Source organism: Balaenoptera physalus (genome assembly GCF_965194825.1).
Source record: "Balaenoptera physalus genome assembly, chromosome: 12".
NCBI classification, from domain to species: Eukaryota; Metazoa; Chordata; class Mammalia; order Artiodactyla; family Balaenopteridae; genus Balaenoptera; species Balaenoptera physalus.
Genome location: NC_138897.1, coordinates 21,090,980 through 21,111,857, shown reverse-complemented (window position 1 = coordinate 21,111,857; position 20,878 = coordinate 21,090,980).

Below are 20,878 nucleotides of genomic sequence, written 5' to 3'. Positions count from 1 at the left end.
ATTAGATCAACCAGCTGATTCCAGGCAAATGTTAGCTCATCCTAGAATATCAGGAGCTAAAGCATTCTTTATACTGTGGAGTTCATAGTTCAAAACACTGATGCCTGTTTGCTTATCGTGAAAATCATAAACCTGTTTCCAGAATTCTCAAAAAGAAGGGGAGAAATCTGTGAGTCAACAAGTGGAATGAAAACTAAAGAAGGTAAGGCACTTTACCTGAGAACACATTGGAAATTTTACCATTACTTTGTTTACCAGAAAGCACTAGCTATGTATAGTATATTTGATTCATCTATAGCATATTTGATGCCAGGGACATTTCCTTTGGCCTTAGGCACTCTGAAAGCAAAAAAATACTGCAGTTATTTTTAAAAATAAAATGTCTCCCAAGAATGCATTTCTAACTTTCTGTTTCTGTTCTTCACAAGAAATATACACCAACCACCAATAACGCTATCATCACTGTCACTAAACAGTGGTAGCCAAAGCCAGTGTCATACATGCAGTACCAGGAGACAAAGGTTAGCAGAGACAGGTCTGAACAGAATCAGTTCTAGGTCCACACCCAGTTTTCATTAAACAAAACATGTAAAGAAGGTGTGAATAAATCAAAGTGGAACTACAAAGTGACCCTTTGAATAAAACTTTATTCTCTGAAACAGACGAAGTTCCTGTGTTATGAGCCAGACCTCCCCCATTTAAAGGGGTGCCCTAGGTCATTCCTACAACGGCTCCCCTTTCCTTCAAGCCTGCAGACACACTGGACAAATGATACTGGAGAAGGAACAAGAAAAGGGAGTTGGGAAGGGTACAAAGTGTTTCTCAGTTCTGCTTCCCCTGAGCCGGCTAGGTTATCACAGACCTTTTATCTTCAGACTCACGGTGTCTGAACGCCACCGGAAAAGTGAGAAGTTTCTTCTAAAAGCTCCCTGGCATGTGCTAATGTTCACTCTGTTTCACTGGCCCAGAATGAGTCACGTGCACTCTGATCCATGAGTGGGACACATGAAGAGGCTTAGACCAAAGTTCCAGGGCAGAGGGGACAGAGGGTGTTTCTCCATCAATTTCACACCATGCCCACTGTAGCTCTTTCTTGGGATAACTTAAGCCCTTATTTCCTCACAAGCTCTCATGGTTAGTTTCTCTTTGGGTCTTGGTCAACTTGCTCGGTGTCCTTTCCCATCTGCTGATGTCTGAGGCTTTACTCTGGAATATTCAAATATTCAGTCTCCCTCCACCAAAAAAAAATGTGTCAAGGTCTTAGTCCTTTTCTTCTCCCAAACTTCTTGGCTCCTTATGGGAACTTACCTACCTCACACCATGGTGCATGTAGCTTTGGAGCTCCACACACCATGGTGTGAGGAAGGCTAGTCCTTTGTCATGAGGAAAAGAAATCCTGTTGTACTTTTTCCTCCAAAAATGTAGGCACATATGTGCCTTGTAATACTGAAATGAAACTTGAGAGCTTTTTCCCAGTAAAAATAATAATACAACATTTACTCGGAAATCTTGATACCCCCAACATAGAAATAGATGGCCTGGCAACTTTTCTGTGGAAACTCTGTAGCTAAATCCTAGTTAAGATAGACAGGCTTAACTTCCTAAACGTTTGGTAACTAAGTAGCTAGATTTCTCTCTCTCTCTCTCTCTCTCTCATATGCACACACACACAGAAACGAAAAATGGGAGAGAGGGCTGATAGGCAAGGACAAATATTTTGAGTGCTGTTGCATGGCTGGTTGAGTTAAAATATTTGAGGCTAGATTTAGTTTTTAGTTTTTTTTTTTTTTAAACAGACAAAAGGCATATATGTCAGGATACTTCTATTCAAAGGATTCTTTTGATACCCATATTTTTTCTTACCCAAAGATCAAACATTTTGTTTGGCAAACCCCTTCTGTTTATAGCATTTCTCCTATATGGTTTCACCTGTCTGTTTGTGGCTTGAACATTTTTTCACACCTACAATCCAAACTAGACCCTCCACCAATTTGTAAGGCAGAACCTTGAGGAGTTCTTGCCTCCCACTAGGCACCGTGCTTCAAGATCCCAGATCCCTCTTATGACCCGTCCTATGGTAGCAATGATTGTGAGGATGATTTCCAATTGGAACTCCATTACCTCCTTTGAAGAGGATTTAAGGGTCAGGCCATTCCTCAGGCACAACATTAAACACTAATCTGGCACAGATGTTGCCTACAGATTTCTCATTGAAACTCTGCAAACATTTTATAACTCCATGTGTTTCAACAACTGTAAAAGTCATCTTTTTCAGAAGCATTCACACAGATCTCTGTCAGATCTGCTTGAGGACCAGAGTTTATCACCATTATTTTTTATTGCTATCGTCTTCCTAGGAGAGAGAAATTTACTAAATGTGCTATAACTATTAGGGAACTTCGGCCATAGGGAATTTAAATAACATTTACTGAAATGTTCCACATTGATATTTTTCTTACTGATTGAGAAATGATAATCAAGATATTTTCATAAAGATAACATTTCCTTTATTCTGACTCTTTCTTCTATCTGGAACACTTTTTCTCAAGCTACATCTTATCTACCTTGTCCTTCTCTTTAAGTTCCGGCTCAAATGTCACCTTTTAATAAGATTTAACCTGACCACACCATGAAAATTTGCAACCTGTCCACAGTATTCCCAATCTGCCTTACCTTGCTATATTTCTCCCAAAGCATTTATCCTCTTTCAATATAAAAAAAGCAATTGTTTAATAGGTTTGCTGTTTGGTCTGTCTCTACATTCTGCAATGAATACTCTACAAAGGCAGGGCATTTTGAGAGCTTTTTCCAGTAATGTTTCCCCAATTAACATATGGCATGGCATATGGTGGTCACTCAATAAGAATCTGTTGTGTGAATGAATGAATGCACGAATGAATGAATCAATAAGTAAACTAAAAACAACAGCGAATGGCCACAACTTACAAGTTTTAGTTTTTATGTAAAAGTCTGAGTCTTCATAAATTAAATGTCACATTTGTACACCTGATTTTGCATTGTGAAAAAGGCACCTTTACTTCAGTAATGAAACAAAGACAACCTGAAAAATTAAGATTCTCCAAAAAATTTAAATTATCAATAAACATGTTATTGTTTTATGCTAGAAGTTTTATTCTAGAAGCATTAGTTAAGGAAATCTTCAAATTGAGAAGTCATAAATTTCTCAGATTTGTCATACACATATTTTTATCTTCATTTAGTTAAAAATTCCCTAAGTTGGGAATCAGAAAACGTCAAAATAAATTTTCACTGTATTTACCAAAGAAGTAACGTGGCAGTTGAGTCTCTGATATGGGGCTCAAATACAATTTAAAAGTGGCACCCCAATTTTTTTTCTTCCCAAAATTTTAGCTTTGGGGATGGGCAGAAAGAGTTTTAACATCCAGTGTCATCTACACTCTCAGCATGTTGTCATAATATGCATGTTCTCCAATTTAAGGTGTGCTTTCAATTTCCAAAAAAGTCATTCAGAAATTAAATTTCATTGTAAGTGTAAGATTACAGTGAAAACCATAATTATTGGTTTAATTTCTTGACTGTATTTAAGTTGACTAGTTGGAATCCATTTAAAAAATAAAGGTAAGAATCTTTCAAACATTCACTTAGTCACCTTTACATTTATTCATTCCAGAATAATATATTTACGTTTAGAAAAACTTCTTTAAAGAAGGCTTTACACTTTTGCTGGAAGAAGTTTTGTGTCTATGCATTTTTTTCAAATTTCCACTTAAAAAGCATTACCTTTTTTCAATACTTATGATCTTTCTCAGCTAAAAGCAAAAGGAGAAAAGCAAGAATAGAGAGGCTGCCAAGTTTATTTCCCTGCCTTTGCTTGCCAACAACTGCACAAAAGAGCTCCAGACACCCCAGAAGAGGGAAGAAAGAAGCTTAGATGTAATATTGTTCCAGGTTTTTGTGCATCTCCAGCAAGCTCCTGGACTTGTAGCCACACAGCTCAATGCCATAAAATCCACCGAGGTCCCCAAATCATGCTCCTCCTGTTCCTGCCTTGTTACCACATTGTGGACAGCTGACTACTTTCTCTAGACTACACCTGACTTTCAGGACGCTTAATATCAGCAATGTGGCAGGAATTTCAAGATACCAAGGGCCAAGAGACCAGTTAAATTGCTATTCTACTGGCCCCATTCTCTACAAATACATTACATAACACTTAGATAATCCTAATATCATTCCACCTATCCGCAGAATTTGATGAATTTATTTCCTCCTTCTTGAAACACTTTTTTATGGTTTTTATGATACCTACTCTTTCAGTTTTATTCAAGTTCTGCTGGTTTTCCTCAACTCAAATCATAACATTTTGAGTGCCCCAGGCGCAGTCCTCAGATCTCTTCCCATTATTAATTCATTCCTTAGGTAATCTAATAGATCCATGGATGCAAAGACCATCTATAGACACTAACACAAATTTGCATTTGCAGCCCAAACACTTCCTTTGAAATTCAAGTACTGTATCTTTAAACAGTACTAACATCTCCATTTGGATGTTCAATAGGCAGCTGGGCTTCAGGGTCAAACCTGAACTCCTGATCTCAGCTACCAGCACACCTTCCCATGGCCTCTGTGACACCCCCCAAGGACCTCCTCTTCTTAGAAAGTGAAACTTCTAGTTGCTCAAGCCAAAAGTCATAGCTTTCATCACTGACGCCTCTATTTCTCCCATGACCTAATAATCCATCAGCAAATTTGTTGGCTCTACTTTCATACTCATCTGATCAGAAACCTTGGGTGGTCCCCCATTTCACTGAGTATCGAAACTGAAGACTTTACAAGATCCTATATGATTTTCCCCCTCTACCTCTGATTCTACCTTCCACAACTCTCCTGATTCACTCTACTCCAGTCACACAGGTAAGGCATGCACCCTCCCATGCCAGAGCCCTGGGGTTTACTTTCCTTCTCTTTCCTCTGTAGTAGGAAGTGGGAAGAAGTAGGAACTGAACGGCTATCAAGCCCCACCAGAACCAAAACTCTGGGCAATTTTCTAACCCCTCACCATCAATTTCCCTATCTGTAAAATATAACTCCCACTTTAGAAGGTTACATAAGGATTAAATAAGCTACCTATGTTAGAAATGAAGTGTACTGCTCGGCACACAGAAAATACTCCGTGGATGTTAGTTCTGTTTAGGAAGCATTAGTTGCTGGTAACAGAGTTTGGTTTTGAGGCCAAATCTTTGTTCAAGACATGACTCCTAGTTTGGGCTCTTCTAGTCATGTAATATAATATTTTTGAGAAAAAAAAAAAAAAAAGAATGAAAACACAATTTACTTCCTGACATTGTGAACCATATTTCGTCTTCTGGAGACCTATACTTAAATGCCAACCCAAATTATGTGACTAAGCCCTGGGGACCCACTCTATGCCTCTGAATGAGCTTACGTTATATCTCAGAAGGGAATCATTAGGAGCTGTGCTATTTACATACAGACTGTAATATTCAGCGAAAGTCTAGGAGTTTAAATATTAAGGATTTCTTGGTGAAATTGCAAGCTTTGTGACTGAGGCAGTAGGGGAGCTACTGAAACAAATATGAATAACAAAAGTACCAGTTTCCTTCAGAAAATGAATGTTCATATTTCCTTAAGCTGTTAAAAATACAAGTCAATCTGTTAGTTTTCTAAATCAAAAATACATTGAAAAAAAAAATACATTGAAATCTTTGATACAGAGGTTACTTTTATTGGCTTTGACAGCTTGAATGCCACTGGGCACAAAGATCTCTCCACATAGTAAAAGGCAAGTAATGCCACACATTTCTAGACTAACTGTGACCAACTGACAGTGCATTGCTAGCATATTTTTGAAAACTAATAACTTTTTCAAGGAGGTGACTAAATGAACCAATTTTCCACAATTTTAGCATTTTGTTTTGAAATAAATGTATTTTTCCCACAAGGTGTTATCAATTGTTTTCTTCCCTCAATTGCTTTCTTCCCTCACTTCCTCTCTCATCTATTTTCCTGTGTCCCCTACGGAGGTTGATGTTTTATTGAGAAGTAGAGAACAGTATATACACACACACACACAAACATACACACACACACACACAAACATACACACACACACACACAATATGAGTAGATTTAAATTCTGTAAAATACTGTTAGTTCTTACATCTGAGGTACCACAGGATAGGTTACAAACCCTCATCGCAGTGATGCTGCAATTCCGTAAATATTTTTGGAACTCCCCTTTTGGAAGTACCATTTTAGGAATCTAACACCCTAAAGCCCGTCTTTCAACCACAGAACTGCTGTGTTCATTTTCTAGGTCTGCCGTAACAAAGTACCCCAAACTGGGTGGTTTAAGACAACACAAATGTATCATCTTACAGTTCTGGTGGCTGGAGGTCTGAGATCAAGGTGTCAGCAGGGCCACGCTCTCTCTAAGGGCTCTAAGGAAAAATCCTTCCTTGTCTCCTCCAGCTCCTGATGTGTGCTGGCAATGCTTGGCATCCCTTGGCTTGGACATGCAACTCTCCAGTCACATGACCATCTTCTCCCTCTCTGTCTTCACATCATCTTTCCTGTGTACATGTCTGTCTGTGTCCAAATTTACCCTTTTTTATAAGGCTTATAAAAAGAAGTCATATTGGATTAGGACCCAAACTAATGAACTCACTTTAATTGAATTACCTCTGTAAAGATCCTATTTCCAAGTAAAGTTACATTTGGAGCTACTGGGGGTTAGGATTTCAACATATCTTTTGAAGGGAGATAAAACAACCCATAACAGCTGCCTTTTTAGAAATATAATTTTTCTTCCTTAAAATTTTCAAAGCTATATTTAAACATGAAACACTGTCAGAAATATCACTTGAAAATATAATATCATAAATGCTTTTTTAATAGTAGCTATGATATATAGATATATGTACATATAAATATATATGGGTATATATATAGATACATCTAGATAAATCTAGATACATCTAGATTTTTATATATATGTGTGTGTGTATATATACATAGTGAGTGAGAGAGAGAGAGAGAGAGAGAGAGAGAGAGAGAGGCTCTCTCCCTCTCTACAGAAATACATATATATTACATCTACCTAAGAATAGGAGCCTCTTAGCTATTGTAAGAAAGGAGAAGAGGAGTGTTAACACTTCATCTGATTTGTCCTAATTATTTGCTTGCTGTTTCACATTCATTTAAGATTCCAGGAGCTGAGATCTACATAACTACCATGTCTAAAGCTTCAGAACGCTCCCTTCTCCTAAACTAAGTCTTGAGATAGGACAGTTTTCTCATTAACAGTCTCGCAAACATGATTATCTCAGTGACTGAAATAGTTTGTGCCAGAATTTGAGGAGGTAAAAAACCGATCAATGCCTTCCTCATTAAAATAAACTGATCCAACATGATTAATTCCTAGTTTGCTTAATATTCTCTACTACTGGGTGGGTGAGGCATTATGAGAAATTCCTTAGTACCTGGTAGGTTTTATTTACACCAAACAGATGTTATTGCAATGTCTTGGCACTAGGAAAACAAAAACAAACACTTGTCTTCATAAAAAAGAAAAAAAATCCTCATAAAGTAATCTATTTGCTGAACCTTTTGGGTACAAATTTAGAATATCCTAAACTAAAGTTTTGTGGATTATATTTAGTATCTGATGGGAAACCAAAGAATGGAGACTTATAACAAAGTTGCTAAAGAAAAGATTGTCACATTTGGAAGTATCTCATGTTTATAATATTACTCAAAGCACACATGGACTTCAGAACACTATCTGATCCTGATTTTTCTTAATAAACAAGAAGGGCCCAAAGTTTTAAGAGGACCAAGTAGATGCTAGAAGTAGTTCATTCTCTATTCCTAGAACAGTTACACAGTGATAAGATTTACATTTCAAAAGAGAACTCCAGGGACTTCCCTGGTGGCACAGTGCTTAAGAATCCACCTGCCAATGAGGGGGACACAGGTTCGAGCCCCGGTCTGAGAAGATCCCACAGGCCGCGGAGCAACTAAGCCCGTGTGCCACAACTACTGAGCCTGCGAGCCACAACTACTGAGCCCACGCACCACAACTAGTGAAGCCTGTGCACCTAGAGCCGGTGCTCCACACATGAGAAGCCACTGCAATGAGAAGCCCACGCACCGCAACGAAGACCCAATGCAGCCATAAATAAACAAACAAACAAACAAACAAATTGCAACATTTTACAGAAACACACACACTGACCCAATGTGAAGTTAAATGATTCCCAATACAGTATGGCATTGAGGGAAAAATCAAAAAGCATAATGTCTCTTCAGAAGGTTGCAAAACACTGAGTGAGCAGTTAATGGGAATTCCATGATAAAAAGGCTACACAGCCAACAAGGCAGAGAAAGGGGGCCCAGTCATCCTCACTGAGAGATTCACAAAGCTTTTGTCACAACAAAGCTTTGAAAAACTACAGTGGAAAAAAATCAGCCTCTCTATTTCTTTTTCTTTCTCTCCCCTTCCCTCCCTACACCCTCTCTTTTAAGTCTAATACTTTGAAAAACATTTTTCTAGAGGACCAAATATTCTTTTATTTAACACCCATGAGTATCTCCTATCCTGGAAAAAGAAGCAGCCAGAGTATTTCCCCTTTGGTTTCAAGCAGCTTCCAAGACTCATTTCCGTTCAAGAATAAGCTGAATGAGTAGAGCTCTGACGAGATCTACCTCCGTTTCTGTCTGAATTTGAGCATCAGGTGACTTCCTGTTTGTTATGTACCCTCAACGCTAAAATGGGGAGGAAGCTTATAATTTATCCTTCGACAAAAATTCAGGAAAGCCAGCACAAACTCTCCAGGAGATTTTTTTCTCAAAGCCTGTGATCTCCTGATAATGTGTCTACTATTCTAGCAAGTTCAGGCAATATCAGCAGAAATATGAGATTTGATGTGTTTTCAGAGAAGGAAGAAAGGCTGGGAAAAGAGGAGGATCAAAAAGCAGTATGTAGGGGCTTCCCTGGTGGCACAGTGGTTGAGAATCTGCCTGCTAATGCAGGGGACACGGGTTCGAGCCCTGGTCTGGGAAGATCCCACATGCCGCGGAGCCACTAAGCCCGTGAGCCGCAATTACTGAGCCTGCGCGTCTGGAGCCTGTGCTCCGCAACAAGAGAGGCCGCGATAGTGAGAGGCCCGCGCACCGCGATGAAGAGTGGCCCCCGCTTGCCGCAACTAGAGAAAGCCCTCGCACAGAAACGAAGACCCAACACAGCCAAAAATAAATTAAAAAAAAAAAAAAAAAGCAGTGTGTAGTCTTTTCCTCCACTATTCAGGCTCCATCTCAAACATCCAGGTCCTGCTGCCCACTCTTAACTCTGCTGCAACCTCGCTTCTCTCCTGCGCCCTCCCTAGGGCAGACCCTTACCATTTCACCCAGTTAATATCAACCTGCACTTCAGGTCTCAGTGAAATCATCACTTCCTCTAGGATGCCATCCTTAAGCCCCGGAGTCTGAGTTTGAATCCCTCCCCTATTCTTTCTCATAGCACAAAGATAATTTCCCCCATTGTGACACTAACCACATTTAACTACTGCAGATTTAGGCCTTTCTCTTCCCCAAGCGATCTGATCTTAAGAGTGGGACCTATACCTCAATCACTGTTCATCTCAGGTACCTATCGCAATGCCCGCAAATAAAAGGTGCCCAGAAAAGACCTGTTGAATGTGACTATCTTTGAAATTCCACTATAGCTCTCTCTGCTCTACAGCTAAATCTGGGAAATGGTTCAGAATTGCCAGCAGAAATGGCTCCTGCAGGCCCCCTTCTCCCCTCCATTCATTCCTCTTCTGCCTAACCTCTCTCTTCTCCTCCCTCTACTCCCTGGTCTAAAGCAGTTATTGTTTGAATCCATTTTCCATCCCTCCTCCAGCCACTTCCAGAGTTGTTGTCACTGCAAACAGGTCACTGTTTCCATCCCTCTGTCATCCTGAGCTACAGGGGAGGGAGGAGGAAGGAGTCGGTTGTTCAAGGATCCCTCAAATGAGTAAAGTGTTCATGACATGAGAGCTGTAAGGGCAGAACAGGGAACAGAGAACTCCAAGTGGAGAAGTTAAGGTGAGTTCTTTACTTTCTACCATATGTGTGTGTTAGGAGTAATGGGTGTCAAAGATCATTATAAATCGTACATTGAATCAGAGGGAATAGTCAATGTTAGCATAAATTACATGTATTATAGGAATAACATAATAAGAAAACTCAAAATCTGGTTTGTTCATGTAAAAGTAGTATTATACTATTTGCAATAATACTACTCCAATTGCAAAAATATGTGTGCTTAATCACCATACACAAATCATCATTAAATATTAGAATAAGGTGTTAGTTTTACTTCATTATGCTTGTTCATGCAACTCCATGTGTAAATATATAAATGCATACAAATACAAATTACATAATGATTATGCAACAATGTATTGTGTGTATATATACAACAATCTATTATTTACACCAACATTTGTTTGGCATTTTCTTGCACGAACAGTAAATAGTGCATGTCAATTAGAAAGGCAGCAGTGTAGCTGAAAAGCAAGAATTACCTTTTACAGGTGCTTCAAAAAAAAAGAACACTGAAGATTTATAGTGTCAAATATTAGACATAGAGTGAAGGAAAGGCAAGAAGCATGGATGGCTCCAAAGTATCTCTCCTGCAAGACTGGGTGTATGGGCTTAACTTTCCACAACAGGATGGGATGGTAATAGCAGAAGCAGTCAGGCATAGTGTTGAGCAGAGGGGAACTGTATCTTGATGAAAGGACACTTGCAGGTACCTCCCTTATCTCACCTACACTCAAAGGTAAACCTTCTCTGATGTCCCCTTGGCATGTGAGAAATGGGGGAACAAGGAAACAAAGGATTAATTTTTCCTGGTCTACCCAAAGGAAGCTATAGGGTATTCAGAATATTATGATATCTATTCATGTTTGGACATGCAATAAGTAAACTTTAATTACACTGTCAGTCTACTGCAAAAGTAGAATTGATAAGAGATGGATAGATACACATAAGATTTTTAAGACTAGTAACCTTGAGATAGAGGGAAATAAAGCATGTTGACATAAGCAATTTTACAGTCCAAACCACATAGCACTGCTAGTTATTTTTAAGCCAAACACAGAAGGTACTTATAAAAGGGAAGGGAAGGAAAGAGGGAATTAATTTAGATAGTTTACAGGGATAAAGAATTCAGAGAAGTATAGAGCTTAGACTGTAAATGGAAGAAAAAAGAATAAATCATAGATTATAGGTGAAAATGTATATATCTATTATACATAATAGATTAGATTGATAATTGATGATGGGTGGAGTGTTGATGGAAAGACTGTATAGAAATTTTTAAATATGGATACACAGATAAATTAAAACATGGGAAATATAGTTATTAAGGCAGGTCTGCAGAAAACCATTTTTATGTCCTGTTTAAGAGGCAAAAAAGAATATTGCACTCATGGGGTCCAACTGCTAAGTAGCACAGATTTCAGCTTTCCTGTAAGGGATACCAAGAGATATTACTACAAAGATGGAGTTTCCTGACCTTTCTACTTTTATGTTCAAAGAGAGCAGTAGTTTCATGATGAATCATCCTTTCCCCTCTAATATTCAACATGTGCTCTGCTAGAAGCTGCTCCAAATCATGGAAGCAAATCCATCTATTTGGAGAAATCTGCCCTAACATCCCAGAAACGTTTCCACCTGTAAATTCTGAGATCTTAAAATTAGAATCTGCTACCACTTATGACTTTAAACTACATACAAGTTCTAGGAGTACTCCAGCAAAGCAGACAGTAACTCCAATGGCACAAGATGTGAGTATTAATACGTTTAAATTCTGGGATAGATAATAATAGCAAGTTTTCCTAAGCAACAAATTTTGTTAATTTCTAGTAAAACTTTTACTACAAGAATAGGTGATTTAATTTTTGTTCCTGAACAGATAAACAGGAACAGGAGACAAAACAATAAAAGTGAGGGAAAAAAGTTTATTGGAATATGAGTCCTGTATTTCAGCAAGCAATTAATCAGAAAGGGAATATGTTGTCTAAGAGTATTAATTACCTTGCTTGATCTTTGACTCTGCTAAGAGTGGAGATTTTTTCTAACTTTCAAATCACCGTAAGTGAGAAACAAAAATGATTTTTCTAAGGGGTCTTAATTATTTTTTTGGATTATATGTTAAGGGTTTTAGGTTTTGGAAATAGCTGAGACAATCACTTTTTCCTTTCTTTTCTTTCCTGTTTTATATTTTTCTCTTTCTTCTTTTGAAGAAAGGAAATCCGAGCCATCAGATGAAACTTTTGGTTTTCTTTGTTTTCATTTTCTTCTCTGGAAAATTTAGAAAGCTGAAATTCATTCTTGCCAGCTCCTTCCAAAATAAAAAGTGTATTTCCCAAACTAGGGATTCCTGATCATGGCTGATGCACATTTAGAACAACCTGGGCAGGGGGGTGTTTGAAAACATATGGGTGCCAGGGACCCATCCTCTGAGAGTCTGATCTGGTAGGTTCGGTGTGGAGCCTGACTATGGGTATATGGTTTTTTTTAATATCTTTATTGGAGTCTAATTGCTTTACATTGAGGTGTCAGTTGCTGCTATACAACAAAGTGAGTCAGCTATACGTATACATTTATCCCCATATCCCCTCCCTCTTGCGTCTTCCTCCCACCCTCCCTATCCCACCCCTCTAGGTGGTCACAAAGCACCGAGCTGATCTCCCTGTGCTATGCGGCTGCTTCCCACTAGCTAGCTATTTTACATTTGGTAGTGTATATATGTCCATGCCACTCTCTCACTTCGTCCCAGCTTCCCCTTCCCCCTCCCTGAGTCCTCAAGTCCATTCTCTATGTCTGCGTCTTTATTCCTGTCCTGCCCCTAGGTTCTTCAGAACCATGTTTTGTGGGTTTTTTTTTTAGATTCCATATATATGTGCTAGCATACGGTATTTGTTTTTCTCTTTCTGACTTACTTCACTCTGTATGACAGACTCTAGGTCCATCCACCTTACTGCAAATAACTAAATTTTGTTTCCTTTTATGGCTGAGTAATATTCCATTGTGTATATGTGCTACATCTTCTTTATCCATTCATCTGTCGATGGACACTTAGGTTGCTTCCATGTCCTGGCTATTGTAAATAGTGCTGCAGTGAACATTCTGGTACATGACTCTCTTTGAATTATGGTTTTCTCAGGGTATATGCCCAGTAGTGGGATTGCTAGGTCGAATGGTAGTTGTATTTTTAGTTTTTTAAGGAACCTCCATACTGTTCTCCATAGTGGCTGTATCAATTTACATTCCCACCAACAAGAGGGTTCCCTTTTCTCCACACCCTCTCCAGCATTTATTGTTTGTAGATTTTTTGATGATGGCTCTTCTGATTGGTTTGAGGTGATACCTCACTGTAGTTTTGATTTGCATTTCTCTAATAATTAGTTATGTTGAGCATCTTTTCAGCTGCCCGCACACCACAACGAAGAGTAGGCCTCACTCGCCGCAACTGGAGAAAGCTCGTATGCAGAAATGAAGACCCAATGTAGCCAAAAATAAAAATAAAAAATAAAAAATTTAAAACAGAAAGAAAATAAATTAAGAGAGCTCTCAGCTAGTGAAGGGAGGATCCAAGAGTAAGCACCAATTCATTGCCATGAGGCCAGCACTCTTTCTGATTAGAACATTTGCTTAGATGCTGCCATACTCTGAAGGATTTTCAGAGCTTGCCTTTGGCTCTATTTTCACACATACACCCAAAACACTCTCTTCAAATTATTTCAGCCCTTTCTTCTTTCCTCACTTTTGAAACTTTTTGCCTTTGTTCCATGAGTTTCTGATTCCATAGCTCTCTCACCCAATCTCCCAAAGTGACAGCAGAGAAAACCACTTTATAGCTCTCTGCTATAGCTTGTGATAAAACCTAGAGGAATTTCAGGGCAAATGGGGGTGCTTTCCATATTACGATATTGATGTTGATATGCATATGTGTGTATTTGTTTGTTTATCTCTTTTGGCAATCATCAAACTTACTCTTCCACTAGATTCTGGCAGCAAAAGCTTCAAGGATCATGCCAGCAAAAAATATGACCAAATTTAAGATTGAAGATACATCAGGCTATATTTCAACATGCCTGTGAATCGTCCAACACAGTTCCCAGAAGCATAAAGCACTCTTCATCAGGAAAAGCAAGTTATTTTACTACATATTTGGTGCAACTAGCCATAGCCAATGATTTTTCAACACAAACTGAAATCAGGAAGCAATTTTATTTTAGTTTTCTGTTGTTTTGCTATTTCAAGTAAGGTTTTTTCTTATCCATGGTCCTTGTGCTCTTCTGTGGATATATTTTAACCCTGTAACTTACATCCACAAAAGATGTTTTGCAGCAGCCCACTCACACAGCCACCAGCAATGCACCACTGTAGGCTCTTCCCTGTGGCAACTATTTCACAAGTCACTTCTTTTTGTTTTAATTTTTTTTTTAAGCCACTTCTTTAAAAGGGTTTGGATCAGAGAAACCAACTCTCCCCATAACTATTACATGACTCATAATTTAGAAGGCTCATTTTTTGACTAAGTCATCAATAAGGTTTAAAACAGGCAAATAGATTATTTTTAAACAACTGGTACTGATTTTGCTTTTTATGTCGCATTTCTAGTCTATCCAGTTCCTCTTCTCCCAGCATTTAAACAACACTAGCACTCACATTTACATATTTTTATATACAACATAATTTGGTAATCAAGTATTATAAGAAGCGATTTTTCCTGAAGCATGAAACTGATAGATAATCACAGATCTGTGACCTGTAACATCCAATTATAAATGTTTTATCCAGAAATAATGTCCAAACAGGTACACTATTTCAACTCAAGATTGAATTGTATGCATTCAAAATGATTAAACGCATAAAATAAATTTGGGGAGATTCATTCATCCTGCATAGTAAGATAATAACTTAAATAATAACTTAAATAACAATAATAACTTAAATGTATTTTTAAAAAATCTTTATGCTTAAAGTTGGATTTTTAGGCTTTAAAAAAATAATTTCTTGCATTAGAGGAAATAAAATAACATCAAAGAAAAGGAATTAATGGGCATGCATTCTAAAATTATTAATAAAATACTTTCTATGTCAACTCACATAATCTTGCTTGGGGTATAAATTAACATAGGGTTCAAATCAACTGAACATATAGTCCATACAAGTATGTGCAGAGCCAACTTATAGTTAAATCATGAATTTTTGTTCTATTGCCCTTTAGACCTATTGCAAGTACTAAGTATACTCATACTGCCCCTCCTTACTTTCATTTGCCCAGGATGCTAAATATACAAGGCATGAGCACATTTCTGTTTCCTACCACCAAAATAAGTTTACTTGACCATCCCCTTGGATGCCTGTTTGCTTCAAAAAAATTGATAGCTAGATTTTAAATATAAAGTTTCTAGATCAAAAGTTATTTAACATTTTAATATTTTTCATATAACACATAATTATATATAGAGCCTAACAGTGAGACACTCAAAGACAGAGAGGTTCCCATAGTCAGAAGGAACTGCCTCTTTATAGGATGCGTGAAGGGAGCCTTGAACATTTGTCACATGTATTTTATATCTGTATGTGCTTGGTAAGGTCAAAGGCAAACAATTCACCCATTCTCAAAATATTCCTTCTTATATGTGATTGAAAGCCTGGAACGCATCCACTCACCGTACCTCACCACGCTCAGAGACTGTACACAAACATAGACCTTGCCTAAGAACCAAAACAGCTCTCTGAAGAGTAGTTTATCACTAGGTCTAGGAAGTGATCGTTACATAGTTTGGGGTCAGGGTTGGGCATGTTTTTAAATGCCAGAAATTCATGAATTATACAATGTATAAAGTAGGAGGGAAGAAATGCAAATGAAAGGAACCAGTAATGGCTTGAAACACTTCTCTTCATTGTGATAGTTATTCATAGGGCTGATGTGGGGATTAACCTAACTAATGTGAGCAAAATGCACTCAACCCAGAAGTATTCCATAAGACAACAGCCATAAAAATATATTTTTAAGTTACTGCTGAGTAACTGACAAAATAAAGAAGTATGTCTCCAACACATTCCAGAAGACAGAATTCTAAGGGAACCAAACTATGTCCACCCTGTACTCTTCTGCAGGAATTTAGAAACCAAAGCAGGCCGATGACCCCATTTCTTCAGCAGTTGTTGTTCTGCCCAAGGTAACCATGCTTTTTAACTGCTGAACAACTCAGACTTGGAAACTATCCTGGAGTTACTTAGGTAGATACAGGTTATTAGAATTAGGTTTTACTGGCAAGAGCAAAGAATTATCACAATGTAAATACATAAGAGTTTAATTTTCCATCAAATAAAATGTACCAGAGGCAGGTTGCCAGAGCTGATAGGGTGGATTTACAGTATCTGGTGTTTCCAACCTTTCTATTTTACTATTCTCAGTGCCAGCTTTCTTCCTGAAACTCCCACAATTGTCCCAGATGACTGCTGAAATTTCAGCCATCACAACTGTGCACTAGGCAAGAAGCAGCAGGAGGGAAGAAAGGCAAAAACCACATGGCTCTTATTTGAATAAGTCATCTTTAAAAATGTTTCCCAAAGTCCCACCCAAGCACTTCTACATACCTGTCCTTGGCCACACTAGATATAAGGAGGTGCAGGAAATATAAACTTTCAGCAGGACATATTAACACATCAAATAAATTTAGGGTCGTGTCCCTAAGGAGGAAAGAGAGGATGCTCATTGCTTAACCATTAGTCATCTCAGGCACACTGAGAAGAGGACAGGTTTTCCCAAGGTTTGGTGGACACTGGCACCGTGCATGAGAGGAAGAAAGTAGCCCTGCAGAGCAGGCAGCAGAGCCAATTTTGGAAGAGTAGATATACAAAAGGGATACCCAGGGAAAAGTGTAACTTTTGGCTGCTTTTTCCTTGGACTGAAAGAAAAGCCATACATGACTTCCAGCTCTAGATATTTTCCTTACCCTACAAACATAATTCCTTTTCATTCCTCACACCCTTCGTTAAGATTGGGTACATAAAAAAACGCAGTTTTGTGCAGTGGTATTTAAAGAATAAAGGAAAATCCATAGCTACGTCTAGCTGGAGACGGGGTGCAAGGCACAGATGATGCTTCACAACCTCTGTGCCCATCCTCCCCTTGAGGTGACACTTGTGCAGTGGATACAGCCTTAATTCAAAGGCAGTGGGTTTTCTGGGAGCTGCAAAGATGACCAGTGGTGATATGAGCAGGAGATGGGAGTCCCTGGGAAGGGAGCTGGGGCAGGCACAAGCACAGACGTTGTAACAGTGAATAGCAATGGAGAATGAACAACAGAGAAAGAGCTCATAGAACAGGTTCCCCAGTTCCCCCAGGGCTCCTCTTCCCAGTGTGTTCAGTTGGATGGCCTGTAGAGGAGCAAGAAAAACTAATTCTTGAGGTATAACCTCCATTCGTCACACTGGAAGTATTTCGGTTGTCTACTATTTTATTGTCATTATAATAGTAATGCAGGTGAATGGTTTAAAAACATTTGAACAGGAGAGAATATGTAAATTGATAGTCAATGTAGCTCCACACCTAGCAATTCTCAGTGCCACTCACAGGGTTAAACACTGTTTACAGTTTCTTATACACGCTTTCAGAATTTGCATGCATATACAAAAATAAATATTTTAATAAACAGAATATAAAGAGAAACAATTGTATACGTAGCGTTCACTTACAAAAATGCCATCCTATTAGGTATTATTCACTTCTGCACCCTGGAATTTCTCATAACACATTCTCCGAGATCTCTCTGTATCAATATATATGGATTTACCTTGATCAGTTTAAACTCTGCAGTATTTTGTTATATGCATAATTTATTCCAAGAGTGCTCTATTGAGGGTATTTAGGTTGTTTTTGGTCCCTTTTTCCCATTACATCAGTGCTGCAATAATCACTCTTGGATTTGTGCAGTGTGTATACATGGTAACTTCCTACCAATAAAAATCTAGGGCCAAAAGATATATGCATCTTTTAAAATTAAAAGATATTGCTGGAAGTTTCTCCAAAGAGATGAGACCAATTTTCACTGCACACAAGAGTGCATAAATGTGCCTGATACCCCACACTAGGTCATATATGACTATTAGAATTTTTGCCAATTATAATGGGTGCCAAATAATCTATCCTTGTTATGACTTGCAGTTTTTAACTGTATTTTGGGAAAAGTCCATTTTTTCGTCAGCTGCCTGTTCAAATTTAGCACAATAACCACTGCAACACCCCTCTCCCCACTTGATATAAAAAGACCTAGAAAAGGGGAGAGGGGTTCGCTTTGGGGGTACATAGAGCTGTGACTAGCCAGAGGGAGGGAGCAAGAGGGATGATGGGATCTTTCTCCCATCAGGTGGGTGTTTGCTGGACCACAGCCTGTAGCCTCTATAAGAAAGGCAAAGACAACCGCTGGCTGGCCCTTTACCTCTACAGGCTACTCCCAGTAACTGAGCAAGACAAACCTATTCTAGTGGAGGTAATAGTGAGAAATGAGGTTGTAGTTACCAAAAATGACTGGAAAATTCTCAAAGTGGACTGAAATATCGCTAAGATCTATCTGGTGGTGAAGGAATTTTGACAAAGCCAAGTCCAACATATCTTTTGAAAAAAATAAAAGAAACTTTTCTCATTCATTCTCATTTGAGACTCTTCCAATTTTTTGCCTGTGCATGAGTATCTGCATCTATATATGTGTAAACATGTGAAACACTGGGTGTCTGTATCTGTGTGTGTGTGTTTCTCTGTATATATATATCAGTGATGTCCTAAATGAACAAATCATCATTTTGTTCAATGCAACCCAATTTTTTGGTTCATTGGAAAATCACCTTGACTATCTTGTGAAGGTCTGTATTTCCTCATTCTAAACTGCACCTATGGTCTTCCTAGCAACATCTAATTACTACCGTACTAACCCAAGCTCCACTGAAATCAAAAACTCAAAAGTCCCTTTGAAGCAGGTTTGGCAGTCAGGCAGCACACACTGTTAAAATACTGAAAAATTTTTATACTAGTTGGAAAACATCTGCTGTTTAAATTTTCTGTCTCCCTCACCTATCCCACCCATACCAACTCTTCTGCAATTCATGGAACTTCCCCAGAATCCAGTTAAAAAAAAAAAATGGGTTAATGCCTAGCCCTAGAACAAGGCCCTGTAAAACTACTGCCAGTGTCCATCTGGATTAATTACATCATAATGTATTTAAATATCACCCCTCTTTGAAGAATTATGCACAACAGCATCTAGATTATTAGAGAAAAACATTTCAATAAACAAAGATCACTTAGTACTCTAGCTTAAATTTCCAAAATCAAAAGTCATTTGCAAGTCTGGAGTTTTTTCCAAATTTTACATTTAAACAAACAACTATCTACAATTAAATTACTTGTTAGTTTTTATAAAGTGCTATCATTCTGAGGGTAAACTGAATTGATCTTTACCAAGTTTTTGGAGTTCATTAAAAAACTGATAGCACTGTGCATTCACATAGGGTAAATGAGATTTTAGGTTCCCATGGCAACTTGATCACATCAGCAGAAAAAAAAAATTTAAACAAAGAGGAACGCTGTTCTATATCAATTCTATTTAGCTTATCATTTCAGTTATTCCCAACCTGGATGCCCACCTTTGGGGAGTCACATATTCTAGTAAATTCCCAGGCTGCTGTTGACAAAAGGATGAGAAACAACATAATGCTAACTGTGTTGAGTTCTGAGAAAAATCAGTCTTGCGTTTATTATCTTAGGAAGGGACACCATTTTTCTCTCCATAGCATAGCTTTTGTTCTGTGTCCCCTGAGAAACTGCATATACTCTGCCAGCTACCTTGTATTAGCTTTATTGGTACACCTAAAACACTCAAGTATTGATGGTGCAAATGTCTCAGCGCTTCAAATGAGTAGACAAAAGAGAGTCTCCCTGGGATGAGTTTGTCTGTCATCCAATCCTTGGTTCCCAAACTCAGGACCTATTTGATTAACTAGATCAAAGTCATCTGGGGCCCTTGCTTAAATAGAGTCCCAGACCCCACTCCAAAATAACTGAACTAGAATATCTAAGAGTAGATGTATGAAATCTGAATTTTTAAGAAATACTCTAGTTGATGTCTATGCATAACTAGTTTGGAAAATTAATGACCTATTAATTAATAAATCATTCACAAAACCGGCTTCATGGTTTTTAATTAACTAATTGGTTGACTGAATTGATGAGCATTAAAATTCAAATAAAAGGGAAAAACTGGAGTGTTGACAGGAAAAGCTAGCACCTGACTACCATAATGCTTTACTGTTAGAGTGCAACATACTGATATTTTCTACTCTGTTCTACTTCATAGTTTTATAAATATGTTATTCACAAGCTACTTAATTACTTTCATTCCCTATCTAATAGATTCTGACCCACAATTTGAGAAACAATGACTTAAGGAAGTTTTTCAAACATACATGGCCTGACATAGCCTACCTGAAAGATTCTGCTATAGCAGGATTCAGGTGATTCCCTGGCAGTGTATATATTTAACTCTCTTAGGTAAATCTGGTATGCCTGAAAGATACACCCCCAATCAGGCTGTGATCAGACCACAGGAGGTCAATCTATTGTAGAAATATCAGTTAAGAGTGTGAAATCAGAACAAAATGAAATGGTTCCATGATCAAGTAGAGATGCCCCTTTCATAAGGACCATATTTCATAAATCCAGAGAATTGGGAAGTCTGTTGCCTGCACAAATGGGAGCTAGACAGTGACTTTTATATTTTTGAGCATCTCAGCTCTATACTTCCAA